Raw genomic sequence first — 25,586 nt, 5'->3', positions numbered from 1 at the left:
ACCCTGAGACATAGGGAACGTTCCCAGGTCACATAGCTAGTCAGTGGCAGAGCTTGGGCTCGAACCCAAGCAGCGTCGCTCCAGAACAGAGGGATGGATGAACACTGAGGAAGGATTCCGTTGGGGGGGGGGGGGGGTTCAGGGTGAGTGGAGATCAGGTGTGTGAAGCCAAGACTGGGCCCACGTCCCGAGCGTGTCAGGAGGCCAGGGCTGGACAGATAGTGATGCGGGATTAAGATATACCTCACTGGGGACCTCCTTTGCCCCCTGGGGTCGGAGCCAGCTGGCTGACGTGCTGCAGAGGGTGTGAGTCCCCTGCCGGCTGCCTTATCAGGGCCTCAGTGAGGAGGGTGGAAGGAAGACGAGGCCCGGCAGGCTTCAGGGAGAACTGCGTGGGTTGGAAAGGGACCAGAGGGCAGCTCAGTGCAGATGCCCAGGACAGATGGCCTGGCCGGCTCACAGGTTCCGGAGCCCAGTTGGGTTAGCGCAGAGCCAAGGAGCTCTGTGTGCTCAGCTGGGAAGTTGAGAGATCCTGGAGTCAGTGTGTGTTGGCATGAAATAACTGCCTCTACCTTGGATCACATTACCTGAAGTCTAAAGGTTGGAATGTGGAAGGTGAATGCTCTCTGGGCTGTGCAGACCGCCCCCGGGTCCTGTGCTCAGCTTGGCCCAGCCCTGGGAGGGGGACAGGACGAGCTCTCCGCGGGGTACCGGAGTTGCTGGGGTGGCTTGGCGTGGACAATAGCAGCCTTGGGGCTCTGACTGAAGAAGAGAAGGAAAGTCTGGAGCAACAGAGGGCACGACTGGAATTGAAGAAGGCAATCACCACTCTGTGTGTGATTTTTGCTCAACACCTAAAGTTGCCTAAGAATGGACATGCTGCCTTCCCATCCCATAGCTGAGTTTCTGGCTCCTTCCTCTGAGTTCGGTTGGGGCAGGGGGACCTGGGCTCCTTGCACCCAGGGAAGGGGGTTCTGGGCACTGTCTGCCTGACATTCCTACGGCTTAGAGGGGCCCAAGGGTCTCAGAGTTGGAGGAGCAAACACAGAGCCTTCTGGGCTGTGGCCCCAGGGGAAATGCTACGGACCCGGATGCCCAGACTGAAGACCTTGGTACTCCCGGGGGCCACGGGGCTCTCCCCAGATTCCTGGTGGGAAGGAGAGAGCCTGGATTTTGACCAAAGACAGAGATCCTGTCTCTGAGCCTCAGTCTTCTCATCTGTAAAGTGGGAACAGCATTTAACCTCCAGCGTGTGAGAGAGGGATACAAGAGAGATGGCTGTAGCCGAGCTTTATAAGCATGTAACAGTGACGACTTTAGTTACTACCTTTATCATCTCATTAGTTTAGGTCAAGAAGCCAAAACTAATTTTGCCAAGACAGGATAGATGCGAGAGGACATTACTGGGAGAGGGAGCAGGAGAAGGCAGGAGACACTCAGGCCAGTGCAGCTCAGACACTTGCTACAAGAGACGGGGAAGGGAGAAGGACGGGGAGGAAGCATCTCAGAATGTGGCGCAATTCCTGAAAGCTTCAGGCCGGATGAGGGGGAGCCCTCAGCCAGTTTCCTGCTGGGGGAAGCCTGGGTCTTGCTGGAATGATCCTGCATTAGTAGTCACGGGGAGGGGTGGAGTGGGGACCAGCTCACTGTGGTCTCAGCAGAAATGCAGTGGTGGCTCTACAGGGATGGGCAGCCACCTGTGCCGCCTGAAGCAGGAGGTCTGTGATGCGCCTTCCTGGTGGCCATAATTATCCGCATTCTAACCTTTTTGATATCCGAGGACTGCTTGGGCAAGCCCTGTCAGGTAACCAGAGATTGTTTTGAGTCTCAGAGGCCAAGATTTGTTATTTAAGCAGAGATGCCTTCCCTCCACACATTCCTAGAAGGGGAAGCTTCCAGGGATTACTGGAAATTTCTGCCCCACAGCAAGGCAGTGTGTTGGAGGGGTCGACCCAGCTGCCAGCTGTGCGGGGTGGGGTGGCCAGAGGCCTTGGGGTTAGATGCAAGGGCAACAATGAATGAAAGATGGATGGATGGGTGAAAAGGTACCGTAAGAGAATATAGGCAGCTTACTATGTCTACCTTAGAATGGGGAAAGCCTTTCCAGGCACAAAGGAAAATAGCGGTAGGTTTTTCTACATCACAGTTTACAGGTTCTGTATGTAAAAAAAAGTACAGCACCAAAGTTAAAACAGGGGTGTTTGCTGCGTGTGCGTGGGAGATGAAGGGCCAGCTCTCCTACTATATAAAGAATGATTAAAAATGGTCGAGCTAAAGTTGAACACTTCACTAGTGGAAATGAATGACGAATATGTACGGAACTTCTAGAAGAAACACAGGTGGTTGGTAACTGTTTAAAAAGATGGTCAACTTCAAATAACAGAATACTACCTTCACCGAAGAGATGGACTAAACATCAGCAAGACTGAGAACACCCAGGGGTGGTATTCTCACCATTATTGGTGGGAGGAAATTTGTACAACTTCCGGGGAGGGTCCTTGGCAGTATATCTCAAAAGTAGTTAAAAATGTACACGCCTTTTGCCCTTGCAACTTCTTGGAAGGGGACAAGTGTCCAAATACACAGATTGAGGGTTGTTTTCCCAATCAGCTTTTAATTTTTTTTAAGTTTATTTATTTATTTTGAGACAGACAGAGACAGTGCGAGGGGGGGAGAGAGAGATAGGGAGAGAGAGAGAGAGAGAGAGAGAGAGAGAGAGAATCCCAAGTAGGCTCCACACTGCCAGCTGTGGAGCCTGACGTGGGGCTGGAACTCACGAACCGTGAGATCATGATCTGAGCTGAAACCAAGAGTCGGACGCTTAACCAACCGAGCCACCCAGGCGCCCCAAATCAGTTTTTATAATAAAGAAAACTAGGAATGATCAGTGGAGGGTCAAATAAGTAAACTGTGGTGAAAGCAGACAGTGGAATTCTCTGCAGCTGTTGACAGTGATTGTGTAGATACATTATTGACATAGAAAAATGGCTACGATATATGGAGAGGAAAATGGAGCAGAAAAAAAAATGTCCGTTAGAATTTGCACACATCTGTGTGTAAATACGTCCATGCATATGCACACTTTCCTATATATACACACATACGTATAGAACAAAATCAGCTGGAAGGCGTTCTCTTGCGAAGGTAGATCTGCTGATGTTAACTGTTCTATTGTATGTTTTCTCCAACTTATTTATTAAAATCAGAGCCAGCCTCTCCCATTTCACAAGTGGGAAAACTGAGGCTCAGAGCAGACAAAACGCTTGCTGGGACCAGGCCTCCTGTCTCTTGGCTGCTTTCGCCGTCTCGAGGGCCCCTTTCGGCCCCTTTGGGCTTCACTGTGTGGCCTTAAGCAAATCCCTTCCCTCTCTGGGCTGCTCCAGTAGGGAAGGGGCTCTGAGACCCTGCAGCCCACTGGGTAGATCTCAGCCTCTGAGCTCAGCGCTCAGTGGGTCTTGCCCACTGCCAGGAGAGCTGGCTTAAACGGCAAGGCTGAACCAAGTCTTGTCTGGGGTGACCAGAACTTTTCAGAAGTGCCAGAAATTTCATCACACCAGGCGGAGAGACGGGTGGGAGTGAGTCACGAATGAGCCGAGCGAGCCGGGCTTCGAGGAGGTAGGGGCTGACCATTCCCAGATGGGAGGCGTCGGGCTGGCCAGCTTTCCTGTAAGAAGCAGACAGCTTGGGAAAGTGCAGAGAAGCCCCAGAGCAGAAGGAAAATTGTAACGTTTTCCCCACCTCTTCTCTCCGCACACCCCGTTCTGTGTGCTTCAGCCCCTCCGACCACTGTGACAAGGGGTCACCCAGTCCCTGCTCACGTACCCGAGGAAGGGGAGCCCACGGCCTCACTGCAGCGTGCTCCATTCCTCCCTCTGCAAGGGCAGGGCGAAGGGTCCAGACTCTGAGTCAGACAGCTCCGGGCAGGGGCCCTGGCTATGACGCTAAGCCCAGCTCTTTGTAAAATGGGGGTAATAATATCCAGCATCTCTAGGATCGTTTGGAGGATGAAATGAATGAATCAATAGAAGGTGCCTATTCAAATCGATGCTTGGCACGCAGTGTATGATTAACAGATAGGAGTTTATTTTTCATTCCAGTCATTGTCTCCTTCATTCAGGACAAAGCACCTTTGGGGAGAGTCTGGACATCATAAAATCTGATCCCTAATTGCTAACTAGCCCCGGTGTCGGAAGCAAGCCTGGGGAGTGCAGGCGCCAGACGTGGTTGGTAACGTTGCCTCGATGAGACCAATTCTGTTGGTCATGACTCTTGGGTGCAAGTGATAGAGCCCCAACTGAAATGGGCTGAAGCCCCAAAGGGGATGTATTGGCCTTTGTGACTGAAACATCCAGAGGTGGCTTGGCCAGGCCAAGCTATAATCAGGTGCTTAAATGCTAGGCCATCCGAAAGCCGTCTCTCTCTCCTCTCTGCCCGGCTTTCCTCTGAGCTGGTGTTTCCTTCTTAGCAGGCTTCCCTACGCAGTGGCTCCCATGCCACAGGCTCATACCTGCCGCTGGGCAATGCGGCACGAGGAGCGCCTCCTTCCCGGGCTCCGACACAGGAAGTCCGCTTGAAATAAAGGGGCTCCTCCCTTCATCTGGACGGATTACTTTAGCAGGTGCCCCGCACTCCTCCCCGGAAGGGAGGATCGGCTCCATCTGAACAAAACCCGTGGACTCGGAATGGAGAGAAGAGGGTTCTGTGCAGGACACTCAGGAGGCTGGTGGCCACGGCCGATGTAGATTGCACGGGTGTTCACGGAGGCCTCGGAACCATGAGCACAGCGCCTGTGGAAGAACAGTGCATTACGACGCGTCTGTGACTTGTTCATGGAGCACCGGGGCCAGCGGTTGAAGTGGGATGGGGGTTATTAGTTAGGTACAGGTTAGGCTGCTCTATCCAAGAAACCCTAAGACACTGGCTTGTGCATTTGAAAGCTTATTTCTCTTTCAGGGGATGATCCAGGCCGGGTACGGTGGCTCCGCGATGCTCAGGGGTTCCTTTCACCCAAGCGCAACTTCTGCCCGCTCTACAGGCTGGCTTCTCCTGCTCTCTATCCACCACCAGGTCCTCACTCAGCCAGCAGGAAGGGGGGAGGGAAGGGGAAGGCCACATCACTTCTGCTTCCGTTCAGTGGTGCCACGCCTCCTACCTGGCCGCCAGGGGGGCTGGGGATGTGTCTTTAGCTAGGAGGCCAGGGGTCTGCGTAAAACGTCTACAGTTAGGTTTCTAACATGAAGAGTGGGGCATGACTGTTCCGGATGGAACAGCTTTCAGGTGGATGGAAAGGCAGGGAAGTGGGGTGTAGAATCAGTTCCTGGTGTATAATCAGCTCTTCACTGGGTTGAAGAGTAGAGACAGGGGTGTGCGTGGGGGCAGAGGCCGGAGGACCGGGTGAGGTCCGGGCCTGGGTTCCAAGGACCGATTGTGTGCCCATGGATTGGGAACGTCATTCATGTCACCTGCCGGCAGCTGCCCGCAGCCACCCTTCGGGCCTGGGATGTGTCCACTGGTGCTATGGCTCACTCCTGGGGAGAGGGAGGGATGAGTGGAAGAAGCCAGCACAAACCCTGGGGCTCAGGGCCACTCGGGAGGGAATTCAAGGACTGGTGTGAGTCGTCATGGGCCCCAGGTGGGCACAGTTCCTTGGTCTCTCCTTGGGGAGGGGCACAGCCGGAAGATGAAAGCCAGAGGGAAGTCCTTGAAGCAGTGTTTTCCATTCTTGGCTGTTCCTTACAGTCGGCTGGGGGTTAGAAAAAATACCGAGGCCTCGCCGCACCCACGGAGACATAGATTTAATTGTTCTGGAGTAGAATGCAGACATTGGTATTTGAAAAAAAAAAAAGAAAAAGGGGCCTGGGTGATTCTCCAGGACTGCCTTGTTCCAGAGCTTGAGTGTAGATGCCGCCCTGGGTCTCAGTTGGACAGCAGGATGGCAGGCAATGCCTCCTCCCTGGGTGAGGAGAGCCTCTGTCTGCAAATCATCACCATCATCCTTGAATATCGTTCCCGTATTTGTGGGATTCTCCCTTTTGGCGGTCTGGCTGGGCCCAAACACCCTCTCTCCTAGCTTTCTTTGTGGCCAGGGACACACAGCTGCCTCATACTGTCCAGTCACTGTGGCCACAACAGATGTTGGAGGGACGGCAGGAGCTACGACTAAGTGAACCCAGCGCAGAGGAAGGGGTCTCCCATCCCCTCCCATCAGCTCTCAGAAGTGGCGGCTGGGGAAGTTCTGGTGTGGAGTCCCAGGCCCATCATTCAAGGAGTGGGCAGCCCCGTGCTGTCTGCACGCAGGTGGGTTGCGGGCTCACGTTGGTTTCGGCTGTGTGCAATTAACACCAACAAATCTTAAAAATAAATTTAGGTTTATTTATTTTTGAAACAGTGAGAGAGAGAGAGAGAGAGAGAGAGAGAGAGAGAATGAAAGGGGGAGGGGCAGGGGACAGAGGATCCAAAGTGGGCTCTGCGCAGACAGCAGAGAGCCCAGTGTCAGGCTCCGAACCCATGAGTGGTGAGATCGTGACCCAAGCTGAAGTCGGTCGCTTAACCGATTGAGCCACCCAGGTGCTCCAACAACAACATTTAATTGAGGGCTTATCACACGCCAAACTCTGCTCTCCGCATCTTGACTTCAAAACTATCCTATGAAGCAGCAAGTATTTTATAGATGAGGGCGCTGAGGCCAGAGGGTTGAAGCCACTTGCTCAACGTCATATGGGGATGTGGCTTCAAATCAAGGCCATTTGGCTGCAAATTCACTGCTCCTAGACCCTAGGCTATTGTTGTATGGGGGTGTTATCGTTATTCCCGTTTCTCAGAGAAACGGGAGAGGTGTGGTGACCTCCCGGAGGCCACCCGAGCGAGGACTCCGTCTCATGAAGCCCAGTGAGCCTGAGCCTGAGCCGAGCCTTCTCCTCCCCAGCCCCGCTGGCCAGGGGGTACAGGTGTGCTCCGGGCCTGCGAGCCGCGGCGCCTCGGTGCCCGGGGGGCTGGTCACATTGTCGCTGATGTGAAAAACTCCGCTGCCCACTGTGAGCACTATCTGCGCCTTATCGGCCTGGAACTTCCTCCAACCCTGGCGTCTCGGCCAGGCCCCGGGCCCCAAATTCCTGGTGGGTGATGCGCACTCTGTGTGTGATAACAGCCCTGGCAGGACTCCGAGGAGTCAGCTGCCTTGGCCACATCTGCAGCTCAGATAACAGAGGACGGGCAACGTGTCTCCACTTTATCTTGTGAAAGCTGGCCAGGCCTTGGTTCCGCCTCCGCTGCAAGGTGAGGCCAAATCTTGGCTCACTGCCTCTCCTCCAGGCCTGGGACCTGTGGGGGGTGGGGGTGGGGGAAGGGGGGGAAGGGAGCCTCGCCAGGGGGCGGTGAGTTAGGTGAGTTTCGGTGCAAGGGAGGCAAGGCCCAGTGCCTTCTATGCCCCAGGACTCCTCCCCTGCTGACAGAAGGAAGGATTCAATCTATCACTCACTCATTAGCTATTTGCTAAACACTCCCTTGGGCTAAGCCCTCTTCACAGTACTTTTATTTTTTGATTCACTTAATCCTCCCAATAGCCCCTTGAGATAGGCCCTGTCGTCCTTCTGCTCATTTTACAGTTGAGGAATTCAAGGCCCAGAGAGGTGCAGCAACGGGCTCAAAGTCACACAGCTGGTGAGTGGTGGAGTTCTTAACCGCAGGCTATGCTGCCTACAGTCGCTTTTAAATGAAGAAAAAAAGTCAGCTAGTGACAAGTACTCTGGAGAGTAGAGAGGGTAGACAGTGAGAGCATGGTAGTTTCCACCTCTGCCGGGGTCTTAGGGTAGTGACGTGGATGAGCCAGTCATGAGGATGCGGGTATGTGCAAAGGCCCTTGGGGAAAAGCAAGCTCCAGCTGGCAAAAGGGCCAGAGAGCCCAGGGTTAGACAGAAAGCTGGGGCAGGCTGGACCGACGTTCTCAGTTCAGGCTTTGGCCCTCCATCCCCTCCTGGCTCTTCTGTGGTCAGCCCCGTCTTCGCCCCTGGGCACTTCCTGGCTTCGTCTCCTCCCAGCCACGTGACCTTGAACAAGTGGCTTCCCTTCTCTCTGCCTTTGCTCTTGGCGGCCTTATCCTTGTCCCGGGCTACAGCGAGGACTCTGGGTGGGGGTGGGGGGACACGGCTGCTGCCCAGATGGGAGGTGGCAACTGTTGGGCTACCTGTCTCCGGGCAAGTGGAAGACGGTCCTTGGAGGTCCTGGTCTGGGCTTTGGGTCCTAGAGGTGTGGCCCCGGGACTGAGAAACACAAGGAGACCAAGAGATAGAGTCATAGGGAAATGAAGAGACCAAGGAAGAGAGAGTCAGATGGAGAGACAGAGTGGTATGAAAGCAGAGACAGAGGCACGGACAGAGACATGGAAAGGAGAGACAAAGTGGGGGAAGAGTGAGAGACCTGAGAGAGAGAGACCCGGCCAAGATTCATGCAGATAGAAGTTGATTCACAGCAACAGAGAGAGAGACAGAGACAGACGGACAGACAGGTAAAGATGACGTGGCCAAGAGAGGACCACAGAGAAAGTTGTGAATGTTCTAAATGCCCCTGAATTGGACACTTTAAAATGGTTAAAATGGCGAATTTTATGCTGTTGTGACTTTTGCCACAATAAAAAGAGAAATCGGGAGACAGAAGATGGCAAGGAGAGGGACAGAGAGGGATGGAAGGACAGAATTCCTGGATCCTGACTCTCTTCGGGGCTGATTGGCCTTTGGGACGCTAGAGAGTGGGAAGGGACTGGGGGCTTGGGGTCCTTGTGCCAGAGTCCAGGCCTGCAGGGCCCAAAGGTTTGAGGGTCAGTTCTGTTCCACCTGGGCTGTTCTGGGGCTAAATGTGGGACTGGCAGCACCAGATTTTGCTTGTGTGTTTTGGGGATGAGGTTTCGAGCCCTTGGCAGGGAGGAAGTGGGGGGAGGCTAGCTCAGGGCCAACTGCCTGCTCCCCACGGGGCCTCCTGCCAGGCACAGGCTCCTGGTCCGCTCCTAGTCAGACCGGGGGATGCCCCACTCTGCCTCAACTCGGGGCATGACAGCCACAGTAACTGACATTTTAGTTTCCCTTTTGCAGTGTGTTCACTATCTGTTGGGGCCTGTGGTGTGGGTATGACACCCGGTTCTCCTGGGCTACCCATCACCAGTCCGGGTTAACCCATTCAAGAGATGAGGAGGCTGAGGTCACACTGGGGTCACAGGCAGCTAGCTGGATGCGCCGAGGAAAAGGACAAACCTGGACTGCCCCGAAGCCGGGGCTGGGAACCATCTGCCCAAGGACCTGCGGTAGCAGTGTGGGGGTGCATGCAGGTCAGGCGGAGCGCGGGAGCTCCCAGGGTGGGCAGCAAGGGGGACGGAGAAGCCTGCCTTCTGCCCCTATCACACCGCCTGCCCCTTGGCAGTGTGGTACCCACACCCTCAGGCCCTCCCAGCGTGCCCCGGTTGCTAAGCCCATCTCCCAGGTGGGAACACTGAGGCCCAGGCTGGCTGAGGAACTCGGAGTTTAGACCGGGCGGGGCAAGAGGGGTGCCGGGTGGGTCGGGTACTCAGGGCTCCGCCGCGGACGCGCCGGGGGCGGGGGGGGGGGGCAGTCTCTGGGCGTCGGTTCGCACGGCTCCGCTCGCCGCCAGAGGCACGGGCTCGGCCCCCTCCCCGGCCCGCGGCGAGACCCCGCCCCGGAGGCGGAGGCAGGGGAGGGGGCCCGGGGCCGACTGGGGCCGCCCCTCCGCGCCTCCGCCCCGCCCCGCGCCGCGCACAGCCGGGGCTCGCGGCTCTCGACGCGCCGACGGCCGGGCGGACTGACGGACGGGCGGCCAGACGTGCGGAGCGCCCCGCGGTGAGTGCGCGCCGAGCCCCTGCCGCGCGGGGTCCCCACCTCCTCTCCCGCGCCGCGCCCCCGCCAGCTCGCCGTTCGCCGCGGTGGGCTTGGGGGCCCTCGGACGCCCCGACGGTTCGGCCGCCCCGCGGACGGGCGCCCGGAGCCACGGGGTGTCCACACCCGCCCCGCCGCGGGCTCGCCATCCCGGTCCCGGTCCCATTGGACGGATGCGGGCACTGAGGCCAGCGCCGGGAGGGGGGTGCGGGGGGTCTCGGGGTCCGCGGGCAGGGTCCCCCCAGCCACCCCCCCTCCCTGCCCCCTGTGCTGCCGCCCCTTCCCTCCCGCTGCACCCAGCCGGTCACCGCCCCCCAGCCCCAGCATGGCTCCACTCCTTCCCTAAGCCCCCTCCCCCTCTCCCCCTGCTCCTCAGGTCCCTCCGTCGTCGGGCACCACCCCCACCGTCAACGCTCACATCGTCAGTTCCCCCCCGCCCCTCACGCTCACTGCCACACAGGCACCCACACCAGTATCCAGAAGTTCCTGCACCCTCTGCCTGGGCGCACCCACCATCCCTCACCCCATCCCCCCAGTCATAAAGTCCCGTGCTCAGGGCTGCCCCCCCTCTCATCTCTCACACACATGATCCGGGTCCTCACACTCATCTCCCACACACGTCGCTCTTGCACACCCATGCCTCATACACACGTGCCTCTCGCTCGGGTGTCTCCCAGACACGCACGCCTCTCTCACACAGTTGTGTCTCCGTTCCACGCGTGTGCCTCCCCTAACACGCATGCGTGTCTGCCACACGTGTGTCTGTCACACAGGCATATCTATCTCACATGTGTCACACACGTGTCTCGCGCGTAGCTGGAGTAACAAACATCCCCGCACGCACTGAGTCTTGCACAGAGTCACAGACGCCGACAACTTCATGGTCCCCCTGTGCCCTGACACTCCCGACTCTAATGGGCACTGCTCTCCTGAGTTTGCTGGGAGCCAGAGTAGGGCTGGGGGAGATGTCTCTTGGCTGAGGCTGTCTTGCCCTGGGGCCTGGGAGGCTGTGGGAGCATTGAGAGCCTAGGGAGGGGCCTTCGGGGATGGGCCAGACTCCACCCGCCTGCTCACTCCTTATCAGCCCCTGCATCCTCTCCCCTTCCCCCACCCTGCTCTCCCAAGCAGGGTTGCCCTTTTCTGTCTTTACTGTTACCAGGTGATTGTACTTGGACTGGTCCAAAGCTGGTGTGAGCCAGCAGGTGTTACCATGGCAAGCCAAACCAAAAAAAGATTTGGGTGCGGGGCATCACCCAGAGCCCCTCGAATAGGGACTGGTCTACGTCCCTGGCAGAGCAAGCCCCCACAGCGGTCCCGGCGGCGTGGGCTTGCAGCTGAAAGATTGGGGCCCTGAGCCTGCCTCACCTTCCCCACATGCAGATGAGGGTGAAGACCCCCGCCAAGAGGAGGGAGGGACCTGTAAGTGTTGCTCCCTCCACTTTCACCCTCCCCTCCTGCATCCAGAGCTGGGAGATGGGGGAAGTGGGCAGGGAATGGGTGAAATCAAAGAATCTTACTCCGGCTGTGCAAACCTGCCAGCCTTAGCTTTGACTGGCTCTGTGTGTTTTGTTTGGCTCTTACCATGTTGTTATTATTTTTAAATATTTAATTAGCTGCCAGCGTTTGCAAATTGGCAGGTTTCACATAAAAGTCCGGATTTCCATCTTCACTTGAAAAATCGCAGCGCCTGGCAGCTCAGGGTCCACGTCCCCCTGCGGTACCCATTGGCTAGGGCTGCCTGCCTTCTGCCCCTGAGGGTGGAAGGGAGCACCATTTGGCCAAAGTCTCCACCAGGCCTGCTTGTACGTTCTCAGCTCCTACCTGCCTTGCACAGGCCTCTGTGTTGGCTGTGCCTGCTGTATAAACTAGGCTGTTTTTGCTGCCTTGCCCACCCTGAAGGGGTCTAGGCTAGTCCACTCACCCATGGCTGGGGAAGCCTTGAGTGAGCCTTATACTTCTTCAGTGCATTGAAAGGCATGCTAGGGCCTGGACCACAAGGCATCTTTGTGGTGATGGCGGGCACTTTCTGCTGGGCTGTGGGGGACAGTGTCCTGGGAGCCCCATGGAAGGGAGGCAGTGATCTCAGAGCCAGACCTTGACCATCACATTTCTTCCTAGATCCTGTCATTGATTCTGCAAGGTCACATTCTTACCCTGTTTGACAGATGGGGAAACTGAGGCTTGGAGTTTTCCAGCAGACACATGGTAGAGCTGGGATTTCAACCCAGATTTTCCTGACCCTACAGCCAAGCTCTTTGTCCCCCCTCTCTCCCTCCCCCCAAGGAATCCACTAGAGGAGGGACTCCGTCTCATCCACCCTGGGCGAATTCCCCGAGTCAGGTCCACGCCTGGCACACGGTAGATGCTTAATAACTGCTTGTGGAATGACTGAGGGAAGTGTAGCTGCTTTCTCTTCAGGGGTCAGGGTAGAGCTAAATTCAGGGCCTAAAGTGAAGAAGATTTCATGCAAACTGACCGACCACCCAGGTTCCTTTTATCAGCCTGAAAGCTCAGCAGTTTTCTGTGCTTTTTAAATTGTACTATTATTTTTTTATTTTATATAGAGAGAGTGAGGCAGGGAGAGGGGCAAGGGCAGAGGGAGAGAGAGACCAAGGTAGAATCCCAAACCGGCTCCATGCTCAGGAGCTTGATCCCATGCCTGTGAGATCATGACCTGAGCCAAAATCGAGAGTTGGATGCTCAACCGCCTGAGCCACCCAGGCGCCCCTCTGCTTTAGTCTTTATGGTCATAGTCTCTGTGACCCCGTGACCACCAGGGTGAAGATTCCTGAGTCTCAAGTCTGTATGGCCTCAGGAGCATCATCGTGTGCTGTGTTGGACGTCAGGTTTCACGTTGGCCTTACATCTGGGGGCCGTGGGTGTGAGCATTTTCCTCAGTAAGCCCAGGTCGGCCTTGGTGCCCAAGATGCCTTGCAAGGAGGGACTCAGGTGGGGAACAGGCTCCAGCTCCCGGCTCCCATTCCTTGGGTGGCCTCTCCATGGGTGGCATGGGTGGGGCAGTTGCTGTGTTATTTTAAGACCTAGTTCCCATGCTGTCTCTTGTGAGCACATGTACGTGGCTAAATTCACGTAAGTGAAGTGCCCTAGTGATGTGCCACCTCCTGGATGTTTGCTGGCCTGACTGAATGAGGACCCGCCCTTCCAGAGTGACTGGGGGTGATGGGCAGCCCTGGCCTCTTCCTCATACTTGCTGAAGGTTTTCTTTCCTGCTGGGCTGTACAAGGTAGTGCAGAGGGCCCGTCCCTCCCTTCTCTGGGCCTCAGTCTTACCTTCTGTAAAGTGGATATCCTCTGATGGCTTCCCGGTGCTCATGGTCCTGAAGTGGGGAGGGGAGGATGGAATCCTGGGTTCTGCTCTCCAGGAGGCATTTGGGTGTAGCCCGCCTCCCAGGCTTCCTGAACTCCGAAGGGCCTCCCCCGGACGAAGGCCTGGCCCCGGGATGCAGTTCCGTTGTAGCTTGCAACAGGATTCTGGCCGCTGTGCTCCTATGGTCTCATGATCTCTGTGAGGGCTAGCAGGAATAATTCTGTCAGGCGGGAGCTGTTGCAGGAGCTTGGCTCCCCTGGGCCAAGTGCGGGAGTCACATCCTAGGTGAGGCACCGTCCAGGTAGGGACTCATGGTGGACAGTGCAGACATTGTCTTTGCTCCCATGCAGTTTATTTTCTAGTTGGAGGGGTGAGGTGGGGTGAGTCAGGTGACAAATGAATTAGGTTGATTTCAGATGCTGTAGAGAAGTTTAAGTCCGCAGGACAACCAAATCTAGGTGGGCAGGGAGGGTCCTTTGAAGAGAGGATTTCTGAGCTGAGACCAGAGTGGTGAGGGAGAATGCCAGGCAAGGGGCACAGCTAGTGCAAAGGCCCTGAGGTGGGACCCTGCTTGGTGTGTGTGAGGGATGGAAAAGAAGGAGGTGGGAGTGGGTAAGGGAGGGGACTGAGGAAGTGAAGAAGGGGCAGAGCAGGGAGTTTGAAAGCTACTGAAAAGTTTTGAGGGAAGGAGCAGTGAGATCTGATTTCTGTTTTATTTTATTTATTTTTTTAACATTTATTTATTTTTGAGACAGAGAGAGACAGCATGAACAGGGGAGGGGCAGAGAGAGAGGGAGACACAGAATCTGAAACAGGCTGCAGGCTCTGAGCGGTCAGCACAGAGCCCGACGCGGGGCTCGAACTCACGGGCCGTGAGATCATGACCTGAGCCGAAGTCAGACGCTCAACCAACCAAGACACCCAGACGCCCCTGATTTCTGTTTTAAAACACACCCTCGAGCCATAAGATCAAGAGGCTTGTGCCAGGCCCCGTGTTGGGGTGCAGTTCTCACCCTTGAGAAGCTATGGGCGGGTGGGGGAGACAGGTCTGTGGGCAGACGTTTGAGATCCAGGGTGACGGATGCTGGTTAAGTAGATGTTGGCACAACCTCGCCATGGAGTATTATGCAGCTACAAAAAATGAGGATGCTCTCTGTGGAAAGAAAGTTCTTTCAAGATCTGTTAAGAGAGGAAAACAAGGTGCTGAATGGCATGTAAAGCATACTATTTAAAAAAATTGTTTATTAAAAATTTTTATTTTTTAATTTTTAAACAAGTTTTTTAATGTTTATTTATTTTTGGTATATATATATAGAGAGAGCGCAAGTGGGGGAGGGGCTGAGAGAGAGAGAGAGAGAGAGAGAGAGAGAGAGACAGAATCTGAAGCAGGCTCTAGGCTCTGAGGTGTCAGCACAGAGCCTGACGTGGGGTTCAAACCTACGAACTGTGAGATCATGACCTGAGCCGAAGTTAGACGCTTGACCAGCTGAGCCACCCAGGTGCCCCTAAAACATGCTACTCTTATGTCAAATAAGAAAAAGAAATTCATGGGACACTTGGGTGGCTCAGTCGGGTCAGCGTCTGACTCTTCATTTTGGCTCAGGTCATGATCTTGAGGATTGTGAGTTCGAGCCCCATATCAGGCTCTGTGCTGACAGTGTGGAGCCTGCTTGGGATCCTCCATTTCTCCTTGCTCTTTCTGCCCCTCCCCCCCCCCCCCCCAATAAACGAATAAACTAAAAAAAAAAAAAAATAAGAAGAAGAAAGAAATACAAATGCACATTGGCTTATATGTGCATAAAGAACAAGGTTCACTGGTGTGGTTACCTGGGGGTGGGGGTGGGTTGGAGTGGGCAGGTGGGGGCCTAGGGTGCAAGGGTTAGGTGACACCTCCCACGCTGTGCCTTGTTTATATTTTCTGCTTTTTGAACCATGTGACTGGATTGCCTGCTCAAAACATCAAATTAAAAAGCAGTTGGGCAGTTGGTGGGTGACTGTTGGTTTGTGAATTTTAAGTGGGAGTGTTTGAGGATGGTTTTTAAATTCCCTGCTTTACTGACCTTGTTGTTGAGCAGACAGCCTTCTTCCTGGCATGGCATGCAAAAGTTTCCACTGTGATCAAATTAGATGGTAACAGAGTCACTTTTTGCAAAGTTTGGCCAATGGACAAAAGAAAAATCCCACCCTTTTTCTCTCTCCTTGTTTCTTACCCCCTTTTCCTGTGGGTGTGTTTCCTTCTGGTGATTTGACTGCTGGCTCTTCCTGGCGTGGGCACCATGGCATTGACTGTTCAGTCCTGAGACTGTTTCCATAGTCAGCCCCCCCACCCCGGGCTGGCTACAGGTCCGGAACCGGGGGCACTCAGGTGCAGGAAATCCCCTGCTTTGGCATCCTGTAGGGTTCAGATTCGCAGTCCTGACACTCACAGGCTGTGCTCCCATCAGGCCAGTGACTTACCCCACTGAGCCTCAGTTTCCTCCTCTGTAAAATGGGTGTCATATCTCTCTCTCTGTTAGGGTTAACAGAAGGAGAAAATGAGATCACTCATTCCTTCATTCAGCAGATATTTCTTGGGCATCCACTGGGTACTGGGTTCTGGTTTAAGTGCTGGGAATAAGTGCCCAAGACAACATCCTCTGCCCCCACAGAGCACGTTCTGGCAGGAAACACACACAGGAGACTTACGGGTGCTCACTGTGATGTCCTGTGCTGGCCGTGCATGCAATGAAGAAATGGCAAAGCTGGTCCAGGACTGGGAGGTGGGGTAGAGCATCGGAGGAAGCAGTGGAGCAGACACTTTGGGTGGAGTAGTCACAGCAGGTACAAATGACCTGGAACAGATGGAGATCAGGACCCCCATGCTCAAGGAGAGCCACTGGTAGGCCAGGTCTGGGGGCCACAGGAGGGCTTTCATTTTTATTCTTGGTGTGACACATTCAGTTCAGGGAGGGGTGAGCTCTGAATGAGATTTAAAACTTTTTATTATTATTTTTTTTAAATGTTTATTTGTTTTTGAGAGAGAGAGCATGGGCAGGGGCAGAGAGAGAGGGAGACGCAGAATCTGAAGCGGGCTCCAGGCTCTGAGCTGTCGGCACAGAGCATGACACGGGGCTCGAACTCACGAGTAGTGAGATCATGACCTGAGCTGAAGTCATACGCTTAACCGACTGAGACACCCAGGTTACCCATATTGAGATTTTAAAGTTCCGCACCAATGGGCTGTTGGGGGAAGACCACTGGGGCCTAGAGCTGGGCCTTATGGGGCAATGGCGAGTAGTGGAATTGTGGTCATTCTCTGGGAGGGTTAGGAACCATGGCTGAGCATTGCTTTGAACAGCCAGGGAAAGGCTTGTGAAGTGAAGGTTCCTGGTCAGTGGCTCCCTGGACATCACGCCAAGGATGTGTGCCCAAGGTTTTGGGGTGCTTGCAGTAGCCTCTGGTGTGGGGTGGCTCGGTGTCCCTCCCATGCTAACCCGAGGGCCCCAGGGATGCACACAGGCAGTTCTGACATGCTTCAGTCAGGGCTGTCCCGAAGGACAGCCTAGAGGTCATGAGAGCCAGAGAGGCACCTAGCTGAGTCTGGCAGTGGTCAGGGAGGGCTTCCTGGAGGAGGTGATACAGGCACTGTGATGTGAAGGTAAAAGGGTGAGAGAGAGACAAGGACGGGAGAAAACCCAGCGTGTCTTGGAGAAGGGCAGGTGGGAAGTAAGGGTGTACTGGTGGACTAGACTCCGACAATGGAGCACCTCACATCCTGGTCTGTGAACTGGAGCTGGGCAGCCTGGGGGCATTTCTTAGAAGAGGATGGACGTGGCACGAGGGTGGGACCGGAGGGGGTAAAATGGTGGGTGGAAGTCCTGTGAGAGTGACAGGGCAGGGAAACTGAGGCTCAGAGAGGGGCATGCCTGCCTGTAGTCACACGGCAAGTGGGGAGGAGGAACTGAGCAGGAGCCAGGTCTGTCCGCCTCTGGGTCCTGCTCCGGATGGGCTGCCCTTTCATTACAGGCACGGCTGGCACGCACTGCTCATTCTCCTGCTCCGGTCGGGTCCCTTCCCGGGGCCCCTCTCAGGTCAGGTCATGCGTCATTTTGCACCATTGTCCTCACGGTTACTGGAATTTGGAAACACTGCAAAAATGCCTCTGTCTTCTCATATATGGAGATTGTTGCAAAGAAAGTGCTGGTTTGGGGAAAGGTTATTTCCTTCCTTGAGGGTGGGGAGCCTAGCTTTTCTGGTGGGGGGGATGCTGCGTTGTAGGCCAGAGTGACCCCACCCGGGTCACAGTGCTCGTGAGGAAGTGGGCCGCCTGCCCGCCTGGGGCTGGGAGACTTGGCCGGGCCCAGAGGGTGGGGGACAGGGGCAGTGCACATGGTTGCTCCTGGGGAGTGGGACGGCCGCCTGGGGCCACCGGAGGCTTCTTGCCTTCAGGCAGACCCTGGCCTCCTGGGCCTTTAATCTCACCTCCTCATCCCAGAGGGTTTCAGTTTCCTCATCCCGGCTCTGCTGTTTGATGCCCAGGAGTGGCCTGAAATGTGGGAAGAGGGCCCGACATGTGGAGTGACGGTGGGGTGAGGGCTTTGCCAGGCCAGGGAAGCAAGGAGGGTGCTGGCACACGTCCCATGACCCTGGATAATGAGGGCCGTATCTCCCAGCCTCAGCTTCTCCATCTGTGAAGTGGGCCTGGTGGTCGTGGCCTGCCTAGTAGCCTGAGTGTGCAGATTGCAGGACATGTGGAAAGCCCCAAGCACGGCTCTTGGTAGGTACACAGTGCTTCTCTGATGCGTGCTAGCTAGGCTCTTTGAGTGCCATGACCCCATTCTCCTGTCTTGTGTCTCTATATTCTGATCACTGAGACGCCATGGTCTGCGTAGGGGCCAGCCCTTGGCCTTGTGGTCAGGACACATCAGTTATTATTATTTTTTTTTAATGTTTATTTATTTTTCAGAGAGAGAGAGAGGGAGGGAGAGAATCCCAAGCAGGCTCCATGCTTTCAGCACAGAGCCCAACACAGGGTTTGAACTCATGAACCATGAGATCATGACCTGAGCCGAAATCAAGAGTCAGACACTTTGGGGCGCCTGGGTGGCTCAGTCGGTTAAGCATCCAACTTCGGCTCAGGTCATGATCTCGAGGTCTGTGAGTTCAAGCCCCGCGTCAGGCTCTGTGCTGACAGCTCAAGGCCTGGAACCTGCTTCGGATTCCGTGTCTCCCACTCTCTCTGTCCCTCCCCCACTCTCACTCTGTGGCTCGCTCTCTCTCAAAAATAAATAAACATTAAAAAAAATTTTAAGAGTCAGACACTTAACCGACTGAGCCACTCAGGTGCCCCCAGGACACACCAGGCCTTGATGAGTCTCCCAGAGCTCTTTCCTCAGCCTGGGTCTCCCATCCTGGCCCTGAATTCCCAGCTGTGTCTTCGGTCCCTAAGTGAGTTCTAGGTGACCCAGAAAATTCTGTTCTTCTCCTGTCTCCTCATAATGAAAATACAACATTAAAAATACTGTGGTAGAGAACTCTTAGGACCCCTGAGAACACCTCCCCAGCCCCAAAGAGTCTGTAGCCTGAGTCCTAGGGACCAGGGAAGGAGTCTGAGCAGGAGAGCACAGCCGGCTGGGAATGCATGGGACAGGCACAGTGGGACAGGATCTCGGAGGACCAGGGCAGCACAAGGGGTCAAGGCATGGGTGAGCTTGACCTGTGCCAACTCCTCAAAGGCACAGACACACTGTACCTTCCTTGACCCCCCTGCAGGCATGTGCGCATACACACGTGCACACACACACACACACACACACACACACACACACGGCCACAGCTCTTCACTGTGGTTTCCGCATCAGCCTTCCTGGTCCTCGGGAGCTGAGAGATTAGCTGTCCTCGTGGTGGTTTGGTGCTGGCTGAGCATCTCAGTGTCCCTTATCTGCTCCCCTGGCATGTCCTCAGAGCGGATTCCTTCAAGTGTTGTCTGACCATCGGCACCCCAGGGTCTCTGGCTGCTGTTGTCTGATTACAGGGGCTGATGAAGGCAGGCCCCGTAGGGGGCCTTGTGTCCTTTCTTGGGGAAAAAGCCAGTGGGTATCGGCTTCCCTCTTCTGATAAAGGGATAATTAGCATAATACTAGCACATTTTCTGCCGTATCTCCCAACCTCCTGTGCCTTGATGTTATACATAATATATTTTTATTCTTTATTTATTTTTAATTTTTTAAAAAAATGTTTATTTTTGAGAGAGAGAGACAGACAGACAGAGTGTGAGCAGGGGAGGGGGAGAGAGAGAGGGAAACACAGAATCCGAAGCAGGCCCCAGGCTCTGAGCTGTCAGCACAGAGCCTGATGAAGGGGCTCAAGCCCATCAACTGTGAGATCATGGCCTGAGCTGAAGTCAGACGCTTAACTGACTGAGCCACCCAGGTGCCCCATAGTATCTTTTTAAAAATCCTTCCCCTGTTAAATTTATTTAAAAGGAGATCTTTTGTCACAACAGTAGACAAAAAAATCAGACTTGCCCTAAATCAGCAATACCCATGAAAATGCAGGTAACAGCCTCCGAGCAGGACTTTGGGTCCTATAGCTGCTTCTGTTCCCTGCCTCAGCCTGCGGCTGTGGGACTCGCCCTTTCTTGGTACAGAGGAAGGTTGGCAAGTGTCAGGGAGATGTTCTCTGTGAAAGAGAATGAGGAGGGGGATAATTACTGTCCCCAGGCCTCTGTGACCCCTGCTTTGTGCCTGAGATCTGACCTCACCCTGCACGGTCTTCTGTAGCCCCACTTGGACAGACCCCTCTAGCTGGTCATGCGGCACCTCCCGTCTGCTGGGGACCCCCCTCCCACTTTCTGGGCGCTTGTTGGCATGTTTCCTGCTGGGCAGGGCCGTGAGAGGAGGCTGCAGTCCCTCCAGCAGGGATGTCTTCTCTGAGACCAAGTCCCTGGTTCTCAGGCCGGGGGGGCAGGGAGCCTTCCCTGAGGCGTTGGGTGGCCCAGGGTCCATGCCAAGGGGGTAAGGGGCTGGGGCCTTAGGGCCAGGGCTCCAGCGCTGAGGAAAGAGGTTGATGGTACCTGGTGGGGTGAGGCTGGGCCCAGTCTTTGGGTGACATGGGGAATTTAGGCCTGCCTAGGCAGCAAAGTGCCTCGCAGGCTGTGAAGTGCAGTGAGCAGATGCCATTAACGTTCCTTCTCATGGGTAATGCCAGTAACACGCACAGTAATGGCCGGTGAGCCCTTAGTTAGCCACGTGCCCTGGCGTGAGGGAAAGTCCTGCCCTACTCCGTTCACCCCTGCAACTTGTTTTCTTGAACGGAGTGGCTGACCTTACCCCCTGACGAGGGAGACAGACTAGTTTACTGGAGTGCTGGCCGTGGAGAGGGTATGGTGACGTCAGTTGCCTGTGCCTGAAATGTCCCACTGTGACCCCAAGGCAAGACATGCCTGACCCAGGTGTGCTCCCTTGGAATGGCTCTGGCTTCCTGTGCATGGGCTGGGAGCAGTGACCCTCCCTCGGTTCCAGACCTCGGGGGTCTCACAGGGATGGTAGGGCCTGAGTGTAAGGCACTGTGGCCCCGCCACGCCCTGGGCTCTGTCCCTCAGGATGGTTTCCCCTGTTCCCGGCTTCCGAGGGGGCCTATGTGTTGTGGGGTGAGGGATTTCTCCTCCATGTGGAGTTCGCTTGAGGCCTCTCAGGAGGAGCAGAGGGCTCCGCTGCATCGTCAGGAAAGACTAGGGACCTACTGGCCCCAGAAGGCTGCAGCTAGGGACCCCGATGCCGCCAAGCCTGCCTGACACCCCAACTTTGTTTTGTCTCTGCTTTTCTCTGTGCACCTGGTTGATTCTCTCCAGTTGACTGAAACGTGCCTGCCCTCAGCTTGGAGGCCTCCTGGCTCACAGTCTCTTCCACCGGATGGTCCGTATGTTCCTTTAGTTCCAGTTCAGAGTCCCGGGGAAGAGCCCTGATTGGCCTAGCTTGGGCGAAACTTCCACCCCTGGCCAATGGGCTGTGGCCAGCGGTGGGGTCGTGATATTGACATGGCTCTCTGGGCTGTCTCCAGACGGTCCCTGAGAACGGGCCCTGAGTGGAGCAGACTGCCAGTGCCAGAGGGGCCTATGGTAGGGACCAAGTTTACTAATTCCAGAAACAAACATTCTTGGAGTCATGTCAGCAGCAGACAACACGGTTGCTAGTCTGACTTTCTCATCATAAGTGTCAGGATTATTTTGATCGTAGGTGAGAGAAAGTATCACATAAACAAAAAAGTCATGGAATGGGGACACCTGGGTGGCTCAGTCAGTTAAGCGTCTGATTCTTGATTTCAGCTCAGGTCGTGCTCTCACAGTTTATGAGATTGAGCTCCAGGTTGGGTTCCATGCTGACAGTGTGGGGCCTGCTTCTGATTTTCTCTCTTTCTCTCTCTCTCTCTGCCTCTCCCACGCTTATTATGCTTGCTGTCTCCCAAAATAAATAAACTTAAAAAAGAAAAGTCATGGAATGAAAAGTACAGGGTGTAGTTTCAGGCTTGGCTGTATCCAGGGGCTCTAAAGATGCCCTTAGGACTGTGTCTCCATCCTCCATGCTGTGTTATTCTCAGGCAGGCTCAGCCATGTGGCAGTCAGGTGGCCTGGCAGCTCTGGGATCATGTGGTCCATGTAGCCCGAGAGAGGACGGCTCCCCAGAGGGGAATTGGGGTTCTCTTGCCAGGAGAAAAGGGCCGGAATCCCCACAGCATCACTGGATTGCTCTGTATAAATGGCCTACACTTTCTTTCCCCATTCCTATCTTACTTGAGGGGCCCATGTGGGCTAGACCTTCATTAAATAGGGAGTTGAGAGAGGGGGTGGGGGCTGTGGGGTCTTGGCCTCCAACCCAACCACACTCACCCCGTGGTGAGGATGTGGGCAGAGTCCGTTACTCTCCGAGGGTTTGGTCTAACCCTCTTGTTCACATCCTTCTTGTCCGTGAACCCTGTGAAGATTCAGGCACTCCACGTACAGAGTGCAGGGGGGGTCAAAAGAAGCATCTGTGAACTCTGAGGAAAGCTTTCTCAGAGGAGGGGATGGTGAGGGGATGAGATGAATAGGAGTTTGCTAAGAGGAAGAAGGATGTGCCTGGCAGAGGGAACCGAGGAAACGGGCAGATTTGAGGAGGTGTGACAGATTTAGAGTAGCTGGGAACAGTAATTTTTAAAAATATTGAGCATGTATTGAGTGCCTGTTGTTTGCCAGGCACAGTGCTAGGGTCTCTACATCATCTCCTTGAGTCCCTTCCCTACCCCCATCCCCCACTGCCCGTGTTGCTGAGAGGCTGCTTTGATTGGGCCCATGTGCAGATGGCTTCTCAGAGGGTTACACACTGGAGTGGCCCAGCAGCCTGGGCGAGTCCAGAGCTCAGTCCTGCTTGCTGTCTGTCTGTGCTGTGGCGGGGTGGCTGATGGCACCAGGGGGCCAACGGTTATGCCACAGCCTGGGCCAGAACCCACCATTTGCTGCACACTGCCGCCCCACTGGCAGCCCTGAGAAATTCCTGAATTTCGGGGCCGTGCGAATAAATAGGGGCGCTGGGCACAGCAAAGGCCGGAGGGAGTCACAGAGTTTCGCCGGCTGGTGCCTCCTTCCAGATGCCGCGGCAGCCAAGGGAGCCTGGGGCTGCTGTGGGCCGGCCCTGCCTGCTTGTCTCCATCATCTCCTCCTCCTGTCTGTCTGTGTCTTGTCTGTGTGTCTGCTTGGCTTTTGGTCTTTGCTGCTCTCTGTCTGCCTTTCTGTCTCGTCTCTTTCTGCCTGTCCCTTTACACTCCACCCCTGCCTTTCATGGAGTCATGAGGCTCAAAGAGCACACATTATACACCCTTCTGTATAAAGGGTGGGTGCACACCTGCGGTTATGGTGTGGGGCTCCCAGCTTGGGCTGTGACTCTCCAGGTGACCTCAGGCAAGTTTTTGCCAATTTCAAAAACCCTTCTTGAGGGGGAGCGCCTGGGTGGCTTAGTGAGTTGAGTGTCCGACTTCGGCTCAGGTCATGATCTCACGGATGGTGAGTTCGAGCCCCCTGTCAGGCTCTGTGCTGACAGCTCAGAGCCTGCAGCCTGCTTCATATTCTGTGTCTCCCTCTCTCTCTCTGCCCCTCCCTGATTCATCCACTCCTTCTCTCCCTCTCTCTCTCTCTCTAAAATAAATAAACACTAAAAAAAAAAAAAAGACCCTTCTGGGATGAGTGTTGGGAACACTCGTTTATAAGTCATCCTGTGTCTTCTGTCAGTCCTTTTCTGGGGCCATACACACTAATTAATCTACCCACCCACCCAAAGCCTTTTGAGCACCTGCTGTGGCCTAGACCCTGGGTCAAGGCTGAGCAGGAGGGCAGGATTCCTGCCTCAGAATCACAGTCCAGTTGGGGAGACCAGCAGGTGGACACATCAGTGTAAGATGTCAGCTCCTAACTATGGGTAAGAAACCTTCCAGTCTTGGCATTCCATCTGGTTAGGTGGGGGATAGGATCTCTGAAATGCGGTTGATGGCAGAATGAGCCTGTCCAGGACAGCGTGTGGTGATGTCAGCAGGGCTGTCTACACTGGGGCTAGAGAAGTGATGTAGGACCGGATGGGCTCTGTTGGAGCTCTGAACAAGGTGGGGGGCCAGGGATGTGGCAGGGAGCAGGAAGCAAGTCCCTGGGGTGTTGAAGAGACAGCATGGTCTGGGCCAAGGGGAAGGGGCAAAGGTAAGGAGAAGGGAATGGTCAGGAGCCTTGGGGAGCAGTGACCCACTACCTGGGGATGGAGAAGGGAAGGATGGCCCAGCACATGTGGGGTGTGTGTGTGTGTGTGTGCGTGCGTGCATACGTATACATGCACACATCCTCGTGTATTCTCTCCCACTGGCCTGCCACAGTGCCTAAAATCCCACCTCTGTGTTCCTTTGGGAAAAGCATTACATTCCCCCAAGGCCAGTTTATTTTCTGGGAGTGGGGGATGGGTGAATCCATTTCCATAGGAGCCTGGCAGGTGGTCCTTTTTACCAGAAGGAGCTGACTAGTCTCAGAGCTTTTAATCGCAAAATGTCAAATTTTATTGAATTTTTTTCCCCAGCATCTAGTGAGATGATCCTTTAGGATTTTTCTTTTATTGAACTGCATTGATTTTTTAATATTGAACTACCCTTGCATTCCTGAGGTAACGCTGTTTGGGCACAATATATTATTATCCCCATAATATGCTGCTGGATTCAATTTTCTGGTATTTTATTTAGGACTTGGCAGCTAGATTCATAAGTGAAACTGGCCTATACTTTTCTCTTCTTATAGTATCCACGTCTGGTTTTGGTATCAGGATTTTCCTAGTCTTACAAAATGAGAGAAGGCCACCCCTTTTCTTTTTCTAGGCCCTGGAACAATTTTTTTTTAATAGGATGGAAATTATTGTCAGCTCTGACTATGCCATGCCTAGGGCTATACTCTGCACATAATTCTTTATTTTAGCACACAGCACCCTGTAGGGAGAGCATGATGCTTCTCATTTAACAGATGGGGAAAATGAGGCTCAGCTTCTGGTCTGTGGTCACACAGTGGGAATCTGCTCAGCTAGGCTGTGAATGTAGGCCAATGCGACGCTGAGGCCTATGCTTCCGAGCTATTCACCGTGGCCAAGAATTGTCTGAGATGCTGGCCTATAGGAGAGCCTTTGGCCTTGTTCTAGGGTTTTCTGGGGGGTCTGGGAAGAGCACTGATTGAGCATCGGGAGAACTTACCTGTCTGCTGCCCGACCACCTGTGTACCCACCTACCATTCATGCCTCCACTTGTCCTCTGATCCATTGCCTGCCTGGTCATCGAGTCGTGCCTCAGCCATTCATTCCCATGCTGATACACCCACCCATTAACCCACCTTCCCCTCCGTCTGTCCTCTGTGTGCCATCCATTCACCCACCCATGTATCTATGATCTGTCCACTATCGGTCTGTTCACCCACCCATCTCTTCATCAACTCTCTATCTACATACCATTTCACTTACCCACCCACTAATCCACCTTCTTATCCATCCATCTTCCACCTGCTACCCACTCATCAGCCACCCACCCAGCCACCCTCCCACCCACCCATCCATCCATCCATCCACCCACCCAGCCACCCTCCCACCCACCCATCCATCCATCCATCCACCCACCCATCCATCCACCCACCTACCCATCCATCCACCCACCTACCCATCCATCCATCCATCCACCCATCCATCCATCCATCCATCCACCCATCCATCCATCCATCCATCCACCCACCCATCCACCCATCCACCCACCCATCCATCCATCCATCCATCCATCCATCCATCCATCCATCCACCCACCCATCCACCTACCCACCCACCCACCCAGCCATCCACTTGTCCATCTATGTACAAGGCTTAG

General features: G+C 54.7%; 1 protein-coding gene across 2 annotated transcripts in view; it reads left to right on the top strand.

Moving 5' to 3' along the window:
• The first annotated feature begins 9,712 nt into the window (after positions 1-9,712).
• The window catches only part of FBLN2 (fibulin 2), an 89,451-nt gene continuing 73,577 nt past the window's right edge, over positions 9,713-25,586 (top strand). For both annotated transcript variants that reach the window (XM_078442717.2, XM_078442716.2), the window contains exon 1: positions 9,713-9,842. The gene's annotated coding sequence lies outside the window, so the exon portion shown is untranslated. The remainder of the gene's footprint in view (positions 9,843-25,586) is intronic.

This window comes from Panthera onca, chromosome A2, assembly GCF_046562875.1.
Source record: "Panthera onca isolate mPanOnc1 chromosome A2, mPanOnc1 haplotype 2, whole genome shotgun sequence".
NCBI lineage: Eukaryota > Metazoa > Chordata > Mammalia > Carnivora > Felidae > Panthera > Panthera onca.
Note: the sequence above shows the minus strand (reverse complement) of the source record. Positions and strands in the feature narration are given on the sequence as shown.